General features: G+C 39.9%; 1 protein-coding gene across 19 annotated transcripts in view; it reads right to left on the bottom strand.

Moving 5' to 3' along the window:
* MACIR (macrophage immunometabolism regulator) overlaps positions 1–8,246 on the bottom strand; it is a 146,698-nt gene extending 138,452 nt beyond the window's left edge. For 15 of the 19 annotated variants that reach the window (XR_015793842.1, XR_015793833.1, XR_015793832.1 and 12 more), the window contains exons 1-3: positions 8,138–8,218; positions 4,938–5,063; positions 107–166 (exon numbers count right to left, since the gene is read on the bottom strand). The gene's annotated coding sequence lies outside the window, so the exon portion shown is untranslated. Of the gene's footprint in view, positions 1–106; positions 167–4,937; positions 5,064–8,137 lie in introns of all 19 variants that reach the window. The other 4 variants (XR_015793840.1, XM_088130206.1, XM_025171830.2 and 1 more) reach the window with 3 other exon arrangements.
* Between the last annotated feature and the right edge of the window lie 4,633 nt (positions 8,247–12,879).

Raw genomic sequence — 12,879 nt, 5'->3', positions numbered from 1 at the left:
GCCCCCAGCTGCTCTGGATAGTTGGGGGGAACACTCTGGAATAAATTTTGAGGGTATTCCAGAGGGGTTTAATCATCCTTACCTAGTTTTACAAACAGAAACTTACCACTGGAATCTGCCTTTTCTTTTAATGCTGTTATTGTAAGCCTCTTTCTCAAGACTTGATCTAAAAAATGAAATTAGTACAAATAAAATGGAGCATTCTTCACAAAATCTGCTGCCCTGTCTTTTACCATTACCATTCAGAACAGTTGTTCTTCAGATTCTTTAATTCTAGTTCTGATTTATAGGTAGCACCAAACAGGAAAATATGTATAGGTTGTCCTTGACTAATGACCAAAATTAGGACTGGAAACTTGGTCACTGAGTGAAGCGGTCATTAAGCGACATGCTCATGTGACTCCTCTGCTTAACAACTGCAATCCAGGCACTCCCAGTTGAAGTCGTTAAGTGATCTCCCAGGTCATTAAGTGGACAGAGCAAAAGAGCTGTCTGTTGAAGGATTTCAGCACCACATGGAGCTGAAATCCTTCATCAGACAGCTCTTTCGCTCCGTCCTCTTTCCCCTCCCTTCTCTCAACAGCGAATGGATCACCTGAAGATTTCAGGCCCATGCCTTCACACCGCTGAAAAAGGAGGGGAAGCCTCACAGCAGTGCGAAGGCAGGGACTTCAAATCCTGATGATCTGAGCTCTGAAACTGCCCACCACCGTGTCCCCTCCACTTGCAACCTTCCCTGCCGGCTTCCCCATTGGAAGCCGGCAGGGAAGGTTGCAAATGGTGATCACATGGTCGCAGGGTGCCTGGAACTGGTTGTAAATGCGAGCCAGTTGCCAAGTGCCTGAAATGAGGCCACATGACCACGGGGGGGGGGACATTTTGTGACATCCGGAAGTGCTTTACAGGCCGTAAAGATCCTTTCGAAGGCCGTTGTAACTTTGAGCCATCATTAAACAAACAGTCATTAAGCAAGGACTACTGACATAAGCATGGCACATTGACCTGCAGTTACTGTGGATGTATATTAGCAGGCCTGCACAACCTAAAGCCTGCCAAGCACCCTTGTGTGGCCCGCTGGTGTTTTTTGAAAAATATCCAATCCACTGGTGCCAAGTATCGCTGCCACCAGGAAGGATCCACCACTGCAGCCACTTCCACCCCAAAAAACATGCCCCTGAGCACCTCCAGGCCTCACAGACACAGCCAGCTCCATTGGTCTGAACCGCTGATCTGCCCATCAGCTATTCCTTTGTGGTTCATGCTTATTTTTAAGGTAGTTATGGTGCTTTCCCCTCTATGAGTTGTGCAGGCCTGACATTAGCACGGTAATTATATATCTGTCCATACAATAAATCATAGTCATACTAATATTACTCTTAATATGGCCAATGAACTTGGAAAGTACATTTGTTTGTCACATGAAGCCTGAGTAACGCTTGCATTTTCCTTGTAGACTGCTGAATATTGCACAGGACAGCTGGCTGATCCTTTCTTTGTTGTTTTGTACAAATAATTTTGAATGGTAACAAACTTTTGCTTTCAGTGTAAGGGATATATCTATATACTACTAACTCTGTCTGCAACCTTTAACTGGGCAAAACGGTGCACAGGAGGGCAACAATTTCCTAACAAATTTATCTCAAATGGGCTAACTTACAGAATGTAAGGACCCATGACTCCCGCAGGATTGAAATTTGGGAAAATTGTGGTTACTTCAGCACTGCGCTACAGCAGTCAGTCCATGTCACGTGATTGTCATGGGCATGTTCCTGACCTCTTTCCCGCCCCCCTCTGTCCCCTGCGCCCAATAGGCTAGCAGCAAGCCTGACAGGCAAGCGGCAATTGCATGCTTTGGAACTGAGGCAGAAATTTGAAATCTCTTAACAGCAGTTGGCAGTGAGAGAAGGACAAGGGAGTGACTTGGATGCCTGTTGGCAAGGTAGGGCTGGCTGGGGGGTGCTGGTGGTCGATGGGTGAGCCCTCTTCCTCCTTCGAGGGAGGGGGCCCTTGGGGACATGCCGGAATATGGAGGGGGTACAGTTTTCCTCACAGACTGTGGCTCCCTTGGTTCCACCTCCCTTCAGCAAGACCAAGGAGAAGGAGGAGGGGGGAGGGGGCAGCTTCACTGGGGCTATCTTGAGGGTCATGAGGGGAGGGCAAATGGCACAAGCCGATATTGCATGTGGAAATGAAGGGAGGGAGGGAGGGAGTTTCCCACTAGGAAAGTCAATGGGAAAGCCAGCAGCAAGTCACAAGTCACTTGCGCTCCTGCTGCTGTTTTGCCCTTGATCATTCTGTTTCTCTGTTTAGGTAAGAAATATCTCTGAAACGATGACCCAACGGGTTACTGGTTGTCTAGTTTTTATATAAAGATCTCTGTCATTTAGCATGATGGCTGAGAAGTACAGAAGAATAGGTAACTCAGCATTAGATGTATCTGAAATTTAGTGTTTACATCAGTTACTGTTTCATAAAGGCAACAAATCTCACACAAATTTATGACTAAAAGTGTCTAAACAGTGTTTGCGTGTTTTTACAACTGCCTTACCCAACCTAATCGTCTCCAGTTATGCTGAGGCTAGAGTTTCCAGAATTCCCATTAAACACAGCCAAATTAGTCAGGAATTGTGGATACTGTAGTTACAATTTATCTGGATGGAATCTTTCAGGTAAAGGATGTTTTATAGTATTAATGAAATAGCATATGAAGGTTATGAACATATAGATTATTTATTTACTGACTAAAACTTATATGTCGTTCAATCCAAACAAAACATGGCTGTCAGACTTAGACTTACCCATGGTTCAAAAAAACCCATGAAATTAGTGAGACATTATTCAGTTTCATTAATTTTATTCTACAGGATGTGTATGGGTGAGACAAGGCTGAAAAAGAATATTCTGGGGAGCATCAACAGTTTCTTTTTGCTTTCTTCTAGACTATACAACTGAAAATTATTCCCCTGATTAAAGGAGAATTTCTAAGGAACTGTTAACCAGAAACAGAAACTGCTGGAATTTTACAAATTATGAACTGTTCCAGAAGACCCCACAAGAGATGCAGACACACGATTTCTCTAAGCCTTGAGTGGTCAGCCAGCTGCATGTAGGCTCATCTTTAATAGAAATACAGTACTAGCCCTTTAAGGGTTCAAGAAACTGCAGCTTAGGTATAACATTATTAATCATAATATTTTTAGGGGGAAATTTCTCCTAATGTACAATTCCATGGAACGTAAACAAAGTTAATAATATACAGCAGTTTTTCCAACTTGTCTCTCTCCAGTTGCAACTGCCAACATTTCCAGAGAGCAAGGACCTGCTCAGAGATCATATCCAGGAATTCTGTGTGTTTAATTTCATATGTCTAGACAGTGACAGGCTAGGAAAAGCAGGTGGTAAAAAAAAAGTAGGACTGTCACCATCACTAGTGAGTTGTTCTACAGAGAAACAGTGATCAGAGTATGACTCAAGACAATCATAAAATTACAGAGCTGGAAGGAGTCATTTAGGCAATCGTGTCTGTTCTTGGTACAGAAATCCAAATTAAAATATTCATGGAAGGTTACCTCTTCTTTAGGTAAATGCTGTTAAACTCTTAGTGTCAAGAAGTGCTTTCTAATATTCACTCATTTCTTCCTGCAACTAAAATAAATTACTTCTATCATGTACTCTGAAATGACAAAGAACAGGTTTGACTTTCTGGGTGACATCCTTTCTGGGGCTCAAAGACTGCCATCGTATTTCCTTCCCCCATGAGTCTAAAGGCTAAACATTTCTAATTCCTTCCATCTCTTCTTGTAGAATTTACTTTTTACTGCTCTGATCATCCTTGTGATCTTCTCCAGACCTGTCCAGTTGATCTCAATCTTTCTTAAAATGTATTTCCTTAAATTGACATATTGCTGAGGTCAGGATTTGACCAATGCAGAATAAAATGACATTTGCCTTGTTCTGTAGCTATATCACACTGCTGACTCATGTTCAATTTGCAGTAAACTGCTATTCTAAAATCATTTTCACATGTGATGTTACTCAGGCAGGTAACCTGAATTCAGTATGTATGCATTTGATTTCTATTTCCTAAGTGAAAAAAAAAATGGATTTGTCTAATATTTAATTTCGTTCTATAACTTTCAGCTCATTTCTCTTAGGATTATTTTAAATTTTGTTTGTATTCTAGAGAATTAGCTATCCCACTCATTTTTGCATCAAATCTGATCAGCATTCCCTCCCCTTCTTCATCCAAGTCATTAACAAACATGTTGAAGAATATCAATAACAAAAATGTTGAAAGATCTCATTTGATACTTCAGTTTGATGAGAAACCACTGAAGAGCACACATTTCCTGCAATTTCAAGCCAGCTATGTCCATCAAGCAAGGAGGATATAGCTGAAACATTCTAGAATTTTTGTCCACTCAGCTATGCCAGAAAAATACTGATACATGTCTGCATTTTCCCCAAGAGAATAATAGTAAGAGAAAAACATAAGAGGTATTTTTTCTCCTTATTCCCCATGTAAAATATCACACTCAAATAATTTTTGTAATGGGTGATAATTAAGCCTGGTTCATTGTGAAAATGAGATCACATCAACCAGTCTTAGTCCCTAGCCATTACTCTCTCCCTAGCAACAGATGTTTCCTAGTTATGTTTTCAGTGTACAGATGTCTGAAAGCATTTATATACTGCATACATATTATCTTTTGTTGGATTTATTCTCCAGAACCTCTTGCCTATGTGTAATTCAACAGTTCCTTACACATTCATATATGAAGATCTCCAACATTCTCAGCCAGCGGGCATTTTCAGAATACATAGAGCTTATGACAAACAGTTACATAGTGGATTTGGCCATTCATGAAATGGCTATGATTGTAATTATAGCCAGTTAGAAAACAATTCCAAATTATGCTAATAGGGATATAACTTACCCAAGAAAAAGACACAAGTGAGGGGCTGAGCTTCAAAATAATGCTCTTTTGAACCCACAGTGTTCTATTTTGTAAGAAAAAAAAAATCCAAAATCAAACTGATGAGGTTCAAAGACAAGCAACATCCTACACAAAGAGAGAAAGAAGACAGACACATAAGGAACAAATATACATTTCATCATGAATAAGAACAAGCAGACAAAAGATAGACTACGCCAAAACAAAACCAACCGAAACAGCCAAAAAATAAAACATAAAAGAGGCAAAACAGACATGAAAAAAAACAGTGTCTCCATCCTACATCCTCACCCTTTATTTTCCAAAATTCATCTGGGGTCCATGCAAGTCCCAGAGACATTGCTGGATATAAATATGGTACTGGAGGCTGGCAGATCCCCCATACATATCCATCTCCTAGATTACAAATAAATGCATAAATAATATAAATTCATAAAGGACTGGGAGCCTGATGGGCACCAATGGATATATCTTTGCATCTAAATACTTCTAGCATATAATTCTGTACCATACAATGTTATATTAGTGTTTAATAAGGATCCCCCCCCCCCAAACTGGAGCCTGGCATGTCTCTGATAATATGCAGGCTTACATGCACATGGGCTTGTATAAGACTTACTCTATTGGGCCAGGAATCAGCTTAATCGTTAATTTTATCCCTATGGATGGATGCCCTTTTCTTTCTTTCTTTCTTTCTTTCTTTCTTTCTTTCTTTCTTTCTTTCTTTCTTTCTTTCTTTCTTTCTTTTTCTTTCTTTCTCTCTGTGTGTGTGTGTGTTTGTGTGTGTGTGTGTGTCACACACACAGACACGGGGTTCCCTTCAGCCATAGCCTGATTATATAAGAAACGCCTGACACCTTCTGAGAAGTTCTTCATGGATTCATTATTAAATATCAAAAGGGAGGCAATATACAAAATTATTATGTTTTAGACAATAGTATACCTTCACCCTCTGCCATTGAAAAGGACATAGCATGCATGGTATACCTCAGTTCTCCTAAACCTGTGAAGTATAATGCTAGAAACAGGCCCCAGGTTTTCCTTGTTAGAAAGTTACCTATGCAAATAGCAACAGCAGATCAAAAGAGAGCTTAGATTTTGCATCAAAGGAGAAAATAATAATTTTACTAGATTGCTGAATATGGTTTTGGGGTACAATTTTTTTTACATTTAGTGTTATTGTTCAGCTGAATATTTTAATGTTAGTGTTGCCATTAGTTTTTATCTTGTTAATAATGGTTTTAAAATATATTATTATTGTAACTATTCATATGCTGAAAGAGTTTTTCTTTCTTTCTTTTTTTTACTCTAAAGGCCATCCTCAAAAATGCAAGGAAATTTGAAGTGAAGCTGTAGAACTAAAAGTCCTGGGACTGTTAAAAAGTATCAGGTGGAAAATAAAGGCAGTGCAGGAAAGTAGTATTTATTTATAGTATGCTGTCATTGCTGAAAATATCCAGCAGTCATCTTATCTGGGGGGGGGGAAATTAGCATTTGGGTGATTTTTAACTATTTTGCTGTTGGATGAAAACATTAACTTTTTCAAATCTATATGATAAATTCATTTTATTTGCAGTCACTCTGCTGAGATTCCCTTCATTATCTAGACCTCATTTAGAGGATCAGATCTAGGGAAGATATATTTGAATGCAAGCCAGATGAAAGAGATCTCTCTCTGTTATGCAGGGAATCTGTAGCTGCCAAGAGCTCTCCATAGTGCTACCTCCTTTTATGGACAATGAGCCAAGGCAGCAGTATCAAGGAGAGTCCTTGAAGCACGTGGGCACACACACACACACACACACACACACACGCCTAGAAACTATGCTTCAGAATCAGCTCTATACATTAATGCAGCTTTAGCACTCATACTGGGATGACAGGTGCACTGAAGTATATGCTGCAAACAACAGACAACTAGCAGAACTTCAGAGCTCTACTACCTTCTTTTCATGAACCTGCAAACAAAAGAAAAACACACATACACCAAGCATGAAAAGCTGTACAATGTCTGAGGCTTGCTTGGATTTGTGACTTTGCTACTTGGCTTCTGAAAAGTCTTCTAAAATCAAAGAGTTTAATACAGTCAAATTACTTAATTTCAAGAGCCAGACCCCATATAAAGGAATCACACTGCTTTCACATTTTTTTCACTGTATGAATACCGGCATATCCTGCAAGATATATCCTACATATCCAAAAGATAGCAAGGATATGTAGGATACAGCAAGGATGAAAGATCTATAAATGCCACTGAAACTAGCATGTTTAAATATAGATGGAACTACTTATGTGAATGTGATTATTTAATGTTATTTAATTTAATAAATTTAATTTTGAACACTTCATAAAATATCCAATAAGCCAAAGGCTTTTAGTCTAAGAACTAACATCATACATGCTAAACTACATAAAAGCTTAAATAAGTGTATCTTAAAGTCAAGTACGTGCATGAAAATATGAATTTACACCCTGTACAAAAGTATGCCGACAACATACACTCTGCATAAAGTATGCCAAGGCAGTTTGCAGTTATTTTATACATACCGCACGCACGAATTCGACCTACACACATCTCTGAACGAAATCCAATACATCTCTTTACTGATCCAGATACACGCAGACACAATGAACACACTGCGTCACAGATGCTTGAGAATGTGCGCGCGCACACAGATTTGTACATTCACATGTATTTCATGGGCACACGTAAGCCCAACTAGCGCTGGAGTGTTTACCTACATCCGCGCATAGGTGACCTTTAAAGAACCGGCGATCTCATCTTCGCCGTCGTGAATCTAAGAGCAAACCTCCGGTTTCCAAGAGGCAAGGCGCGCCCGTTATGTTTACAATCATTTACTTCTCGAGGGTGGCGCCCGCCCACCCATCTGCAAGCACGCAAGCACACACAGGCTGTGCCCAAGGGACGCCGCACCGCAGTCAGCGGGTGGGCGCGCGTCTGCCTGCCTGCCCGCTCACCCTTGCGCCGTCGCTCCTTGTCCGCCTGGCTGGCGCTGCCGTCTCGCTCCCCTGCTCTGCAGCTTGCAGCTGCCGGTGCCCATCCCGCCTGCAGGCTGCAAGGGCGCGCCGCAACCCCTCCACCGGCCCAGCCGCCGTTGGCGTCGCAGGCGCCCCACTCCCTCCCAATCCTGTAGCACCATCCCGCTCCCGGGCTTTCCTACCTGCGGTCCAGGATGTCGGGCCTGCGGGCCGCGCTCCCGCCGCCCGCGACACTGAGCAGGCGAAAGAGCAAGAGAGAAACGACCAGCGGCCCCTCCCCGCTCTCTTATTTCGCCGGCCTGGGGCGGGGATTGGAGTTGGCGTGGCAAGGCAGAGAGCCGCTCCTCCTGCCGTTGCTGCTGTCCCGCCCACCGGTACCTCCGTTAGGGCCTTCCTTATTTCCTGGCCTGGCTCAAAGCATGGGAAACGTGGAGCGTTTAGGCTTGTTTTTGCCTTCTCCTAATGGCGCCTTTCTCCCCCATCCGACCCGCTCCCTTGGCAGCCGCTGTTGCCTTTCGCGCGTTTTTGTTCAATCAGACCTGATGGAACTTGTGAGGTCATAAAGGAGGAAAAGAAGGTTCCGGGCATTTGAAAGACGAACCTTTTTTTCTTCCTATCGCAATCCAAGACCTGTTTAGTGGGAAATAAACCCCGTGGTTCTTTTTCGTTGTACACGTATAGGCCTTCGCGAGGGTATAAGCTTTGTTTCTTTAGTTCATGAAATCTGGGACTATAATAAGGCTGACAAGGTGTTATAAAATCCATTTGCCTCAGCAGGTAGTAGCGCCTGGCTGGCCCTGGCCTTAAACAGTTAGTACTTGGATGGAAACTTAAAGACTAGGGAACACCAGGACTGGTGGGCTTCGCTGGGAAGTTGAAAATATCCTGGAAGAAGAGAGGGCAGGCCTCTTCTGTCCTATTGTCAAGAAAACTGTCTGGACATGTCAATAAAGTCATCAGGGTTCAAATTCGACTATTCCATTCCTTCCTTTTTTCTTGAACTGGAAGTTGACACACTTTTGAAGGTCCAATATTGAAGGAATCACTTTCATTTTTTATCTCTTTATTTTATTGTTCCTCAAGCCATCATGAATGGTCCTTGTAGCAAGGTGAGCCCTGAATGCTTTGGGTTTCCCATCAGTCTTACTCTTTTTACTGGCCAGGTTTCAACTAAATATTCCTGTACCTTCCTAATGCAACCATTTCCTTCCTGGGGAGACCTCCATCATCTGTTGTTGCTATGAATTTCCTTGTAAAGGAGGAAACATCTCCCTTGTTTTGTTTTGTTTTGAAACAAATAAACCCTGAAATGTTGGCTAGGCTGGTGACACAGTTCTGAAGGAACTGGCTATTGGTCAGTGAATAGAAATATTTTCAATTTCAAACAACTGATGAGTTATCCAAATGTTTTTACAGACAAATTTAAACCATAAAGGAAACATATCATACGTAAGGAACTATATCTTAATGTGTTTGTTTAAATTCAGGCCCTTCACTGAGTAAAGTCTTCTAAAGACTAGTTGATGATTAAATTTCTCAGTAGTCCAGAGTTCACCTTGCTTTACTTGTCTCCTTTTCAGCTTCACTGGTTTAGCCAACAGCCCTTTCTCAGAAATTTTCTCCGTTTCTGTCTCCAAAAAATATTTTTTACCCCTCAGTGGTTGCTGGTGGCTTCAGTTCTCATTTCATTTAATCGTCACAACATATGAGGTAGCTTAGGCTGATAGCAACTAGCCCTAAAGCTACTTAATTCATACGTTTCATAGATTTGTGAGCATTTCAACAGGGGACTCTCCCAATTCTTTTTTGGGATACAGATTTAAAGTTAGTGTATCATTTAATGTTGCAAGGCTTTGTGCACAAAGTTCTTAAAAAAAAAATATTAAGAATTTTAATTACAATAGTAAAAACTAATACAAACTAAGTTTAAAGAAAGAGAAGAGAAAGAAAGAATTAAAAGTGCAGGAAAAGAAGAAAAAGAAGAAAGAGGAAAGATATAAAGAAGTTACTTCCAACCTTCATCACAGGTATAAACAAATAACTCTTCACCCCAATAAGGTTAAACAGATATCTCTTCATCCCATATCCCATCCCTTATCTATAAGCTAATCCATAAAACATCAATTTTACAATCTTGGTGTCAGCAAAAAGTCCATAAAGGGTTGCCAGAACATTGCAAAAAAAGTTTTATTTTAACCTTGATCAAATAAATCAACTTTATATTCCTTCCTTTTACTCCTAACAGTTTTAATCTTTATTTCATTCAGTCAAGGGTTGTCATAGGATTTGATTTCTCCCATTGCACAGATTTCTTCAAGGCTTTAAAAAGTCTCTTGTAGATCCAGTAAGAAAACATTTTCCAGGTTTATCATTTATATTTCCCTTTTAATGTTTAAAACTTCAGCCAGTTTCTTTTGTATATCCAGTCCAAATCATTCTCTTGGCCTGTCATCTGTAGCTCCACATTCTGTGCTTCATCTTATCAGATAAAATTTGTTCCACATCTATCATTCCTTCATTAACATCTTTTAGACATAGTCTATCCATAGAAGCAGACATCATTACTGACAGTGTTGATATTGTAGTTACTAATCTCTGGCTCCATTTTTCAAAGATCTCCTTTAATATTTCCCATGTTATAACATTTTGTATCATTCTGTAAGTCCCAGTATTAACTGACATCATGCTTGTATTTTTTTTTCTTTTGCTTAAAATCTTTAGTCCCCTCTAGTGTCCAGTTTCTAAAACCTTCACTTATCTGTTGTTATAACTTGTAATTGCCAAGATAACCAAAGTAAGTCTATTTCCCACTAGAAGTTGTTTATTTTTTATAGATAATTCTAAAATCTTATAGTAAAAGTCAACATTCCAATTTTATCTGGACTCTTAGTCCATTTATAACTTTCTTAAATCAAAATCTTATTTAGCTTTTTGCTGTTTATTTCAAATTCTTCAAGTTCTTAAACTTGTAATTAATTTTTCTTTTGTTCAGAGTTGAAGATAAACTCACCCAATGAAGACTTTTCAAACCTGTTGTTCCAAAGGTCTTTAATAGCTTTAGAATAGTTAATAAGCAATTTCCAAAAGTGATTAGAAAATGAGGTTTGTGAACTTAGTGTCTTTTAAAAGGCTTCATCATGGTTGTGAACAAGAAGACTGATCCCATCGTCTCCTGGCGCTCAACCCCATGGAAAACCACTGTCCTGTGGTCTCTTCACAAGGAGCAACTGTCCAGGACACTCTGCTTTTGCAGGGTTCACCATTCTTCCCCTGGAAACCCTCATGCACAAAGTTCTATGGCAGTTCACCACTTCTCTTTAACAGCTCTTTAACAGCTCACCAGTCCATGGTTGTCTTATTGAGAGTTGGGAGGTATACAAGTTTAAATAACAACAACAACAATAAACCATCTGCATGCATAAGCTGCAAGAGGAACAAATGATATGATATAAATATTTGTATCAGATGTCTGAGTTCTGAGTGCATTCTTTGCCTGACTTTATGACACAAGACGATGCGTCATTTTGACATAATGGGTTGTTGTGGACACTACTATCTTCATGCTTGATAATAATTGAATTATATTGCAATATATAATTATATGTAAAAGTAACAAATGAATCTAGCAAATTGATAAATGTGACATTTGTCCTATTTTGTGTCTTTTTTTAAAAAAAACTTCATATTTAAACAAAAACCTGATGCAACACACAAAAATTATTATGGTTTCTAATTTATGAATGCTGAATAGCAATGCCATTTTTTTGTATATATGTTACCATTCCACCAATTGCTACCCTTTAAAAGAGATTACTTGCATGCTGCTAATACTTCTTTACCAATTATACTTTTTTTTCACTGTGTTAAGTCTAATTCATTTCTTAACTCTGGCCTGATTTTTAGAAAAATAGGTCATGCCAATCAGATGGATTAGTATTTTAGGAGACTATGCTTCCATTCAAATTTTTTAAGATGCTTATTACAATCTTTGGGAAATAAAACGATCTTCTTTTACAGTAGTTTTTAGGTCATAAAGATCCAGAATGACTACTTAATACCAACTTGCTAACTTTGATAAAAAATCATGGAAAATGGAAAATTGAGATCTAGAAAACTTTTTAGAAATTATAATTGGCATTTAGGAATATTATTTGCAATTCTATAGTTAACTTCCAAAACCAGGGCTTCTGTACTGCAGTTGATTCCCCTCTCTGCCCTCTCCAGGACCTTAGGTGAAGCCACTGCCTGCAACCAGCCAGATCCTTTCTAGCCCTCCAGGGTCTTCTCCTCACCCTCTGAGTCTTCTCCTCATCTCAGACAGGAACCAACATTCGCCCTGCAACCCTGTCTTCACTCTCTTCTCCAGCCTTTTCTCTCCAGCTTCTCCTTCCATTCCAGCAACAAATTTTTACTCCACTCCTTTTCTCTCATTCCAGTTTTGAGTTACACTGGCAGCATGTCCCGCAGCAACTGAGGAGGTGGGTGTCCCCCCAGGTCCCCAACACTTATATACCTCTCTTTACCAATGGGACTGCTCACTCAAAATCTCCCCACACCAGCCCTGAGCCAGGTCAGTTCATCCGGCCCCATGACAGCACAGCTGCCCTTTAAGCCACAAATAAGCTGTTATTTTTTCCCCTCTTCCTCTTCCTTGACTCCATGTCTAGCTCACACCAGCAAAACCACAGCCACGACAGGCCTCAAAATCTACATTCCACAAATGGACCAATCTCTTCTATGAGTCTGTATGAGTCCCTCTATGAGTCTTTAACAATTGTATAATGGATAACAGTAATAATCTATGAGATACTACACTTATTAAATTTCTTCCTGTCACACAATTGTAACATATCTTAATTATGTATACTTTCAGCAAAAAACAAACAAAAAATCTTTACTGGTCAGAAGTATTTTCCTATGAACA

Source organism: Python bivittatus, unplaced genomic scaffold (assembly GCF_059951505.1).
Source record: "Python bivittatus isolate LINGU-HERP-01145 unplaced genomic scaffold, Pbiv_v1 ctg000850_np1212, whole genome shotgun sequence".
Lineage (NCBI taxonomy): Eukaryota > Metazoa > Chordata > Lepidosauria > Squamata > Pythonidae > Python > Python bivittatus.
The sequence above is the reverse complement of the archived record's forward strand: the minus strand, read 5'-3'. Positions and strand labels throughout refer to the sequence as shown.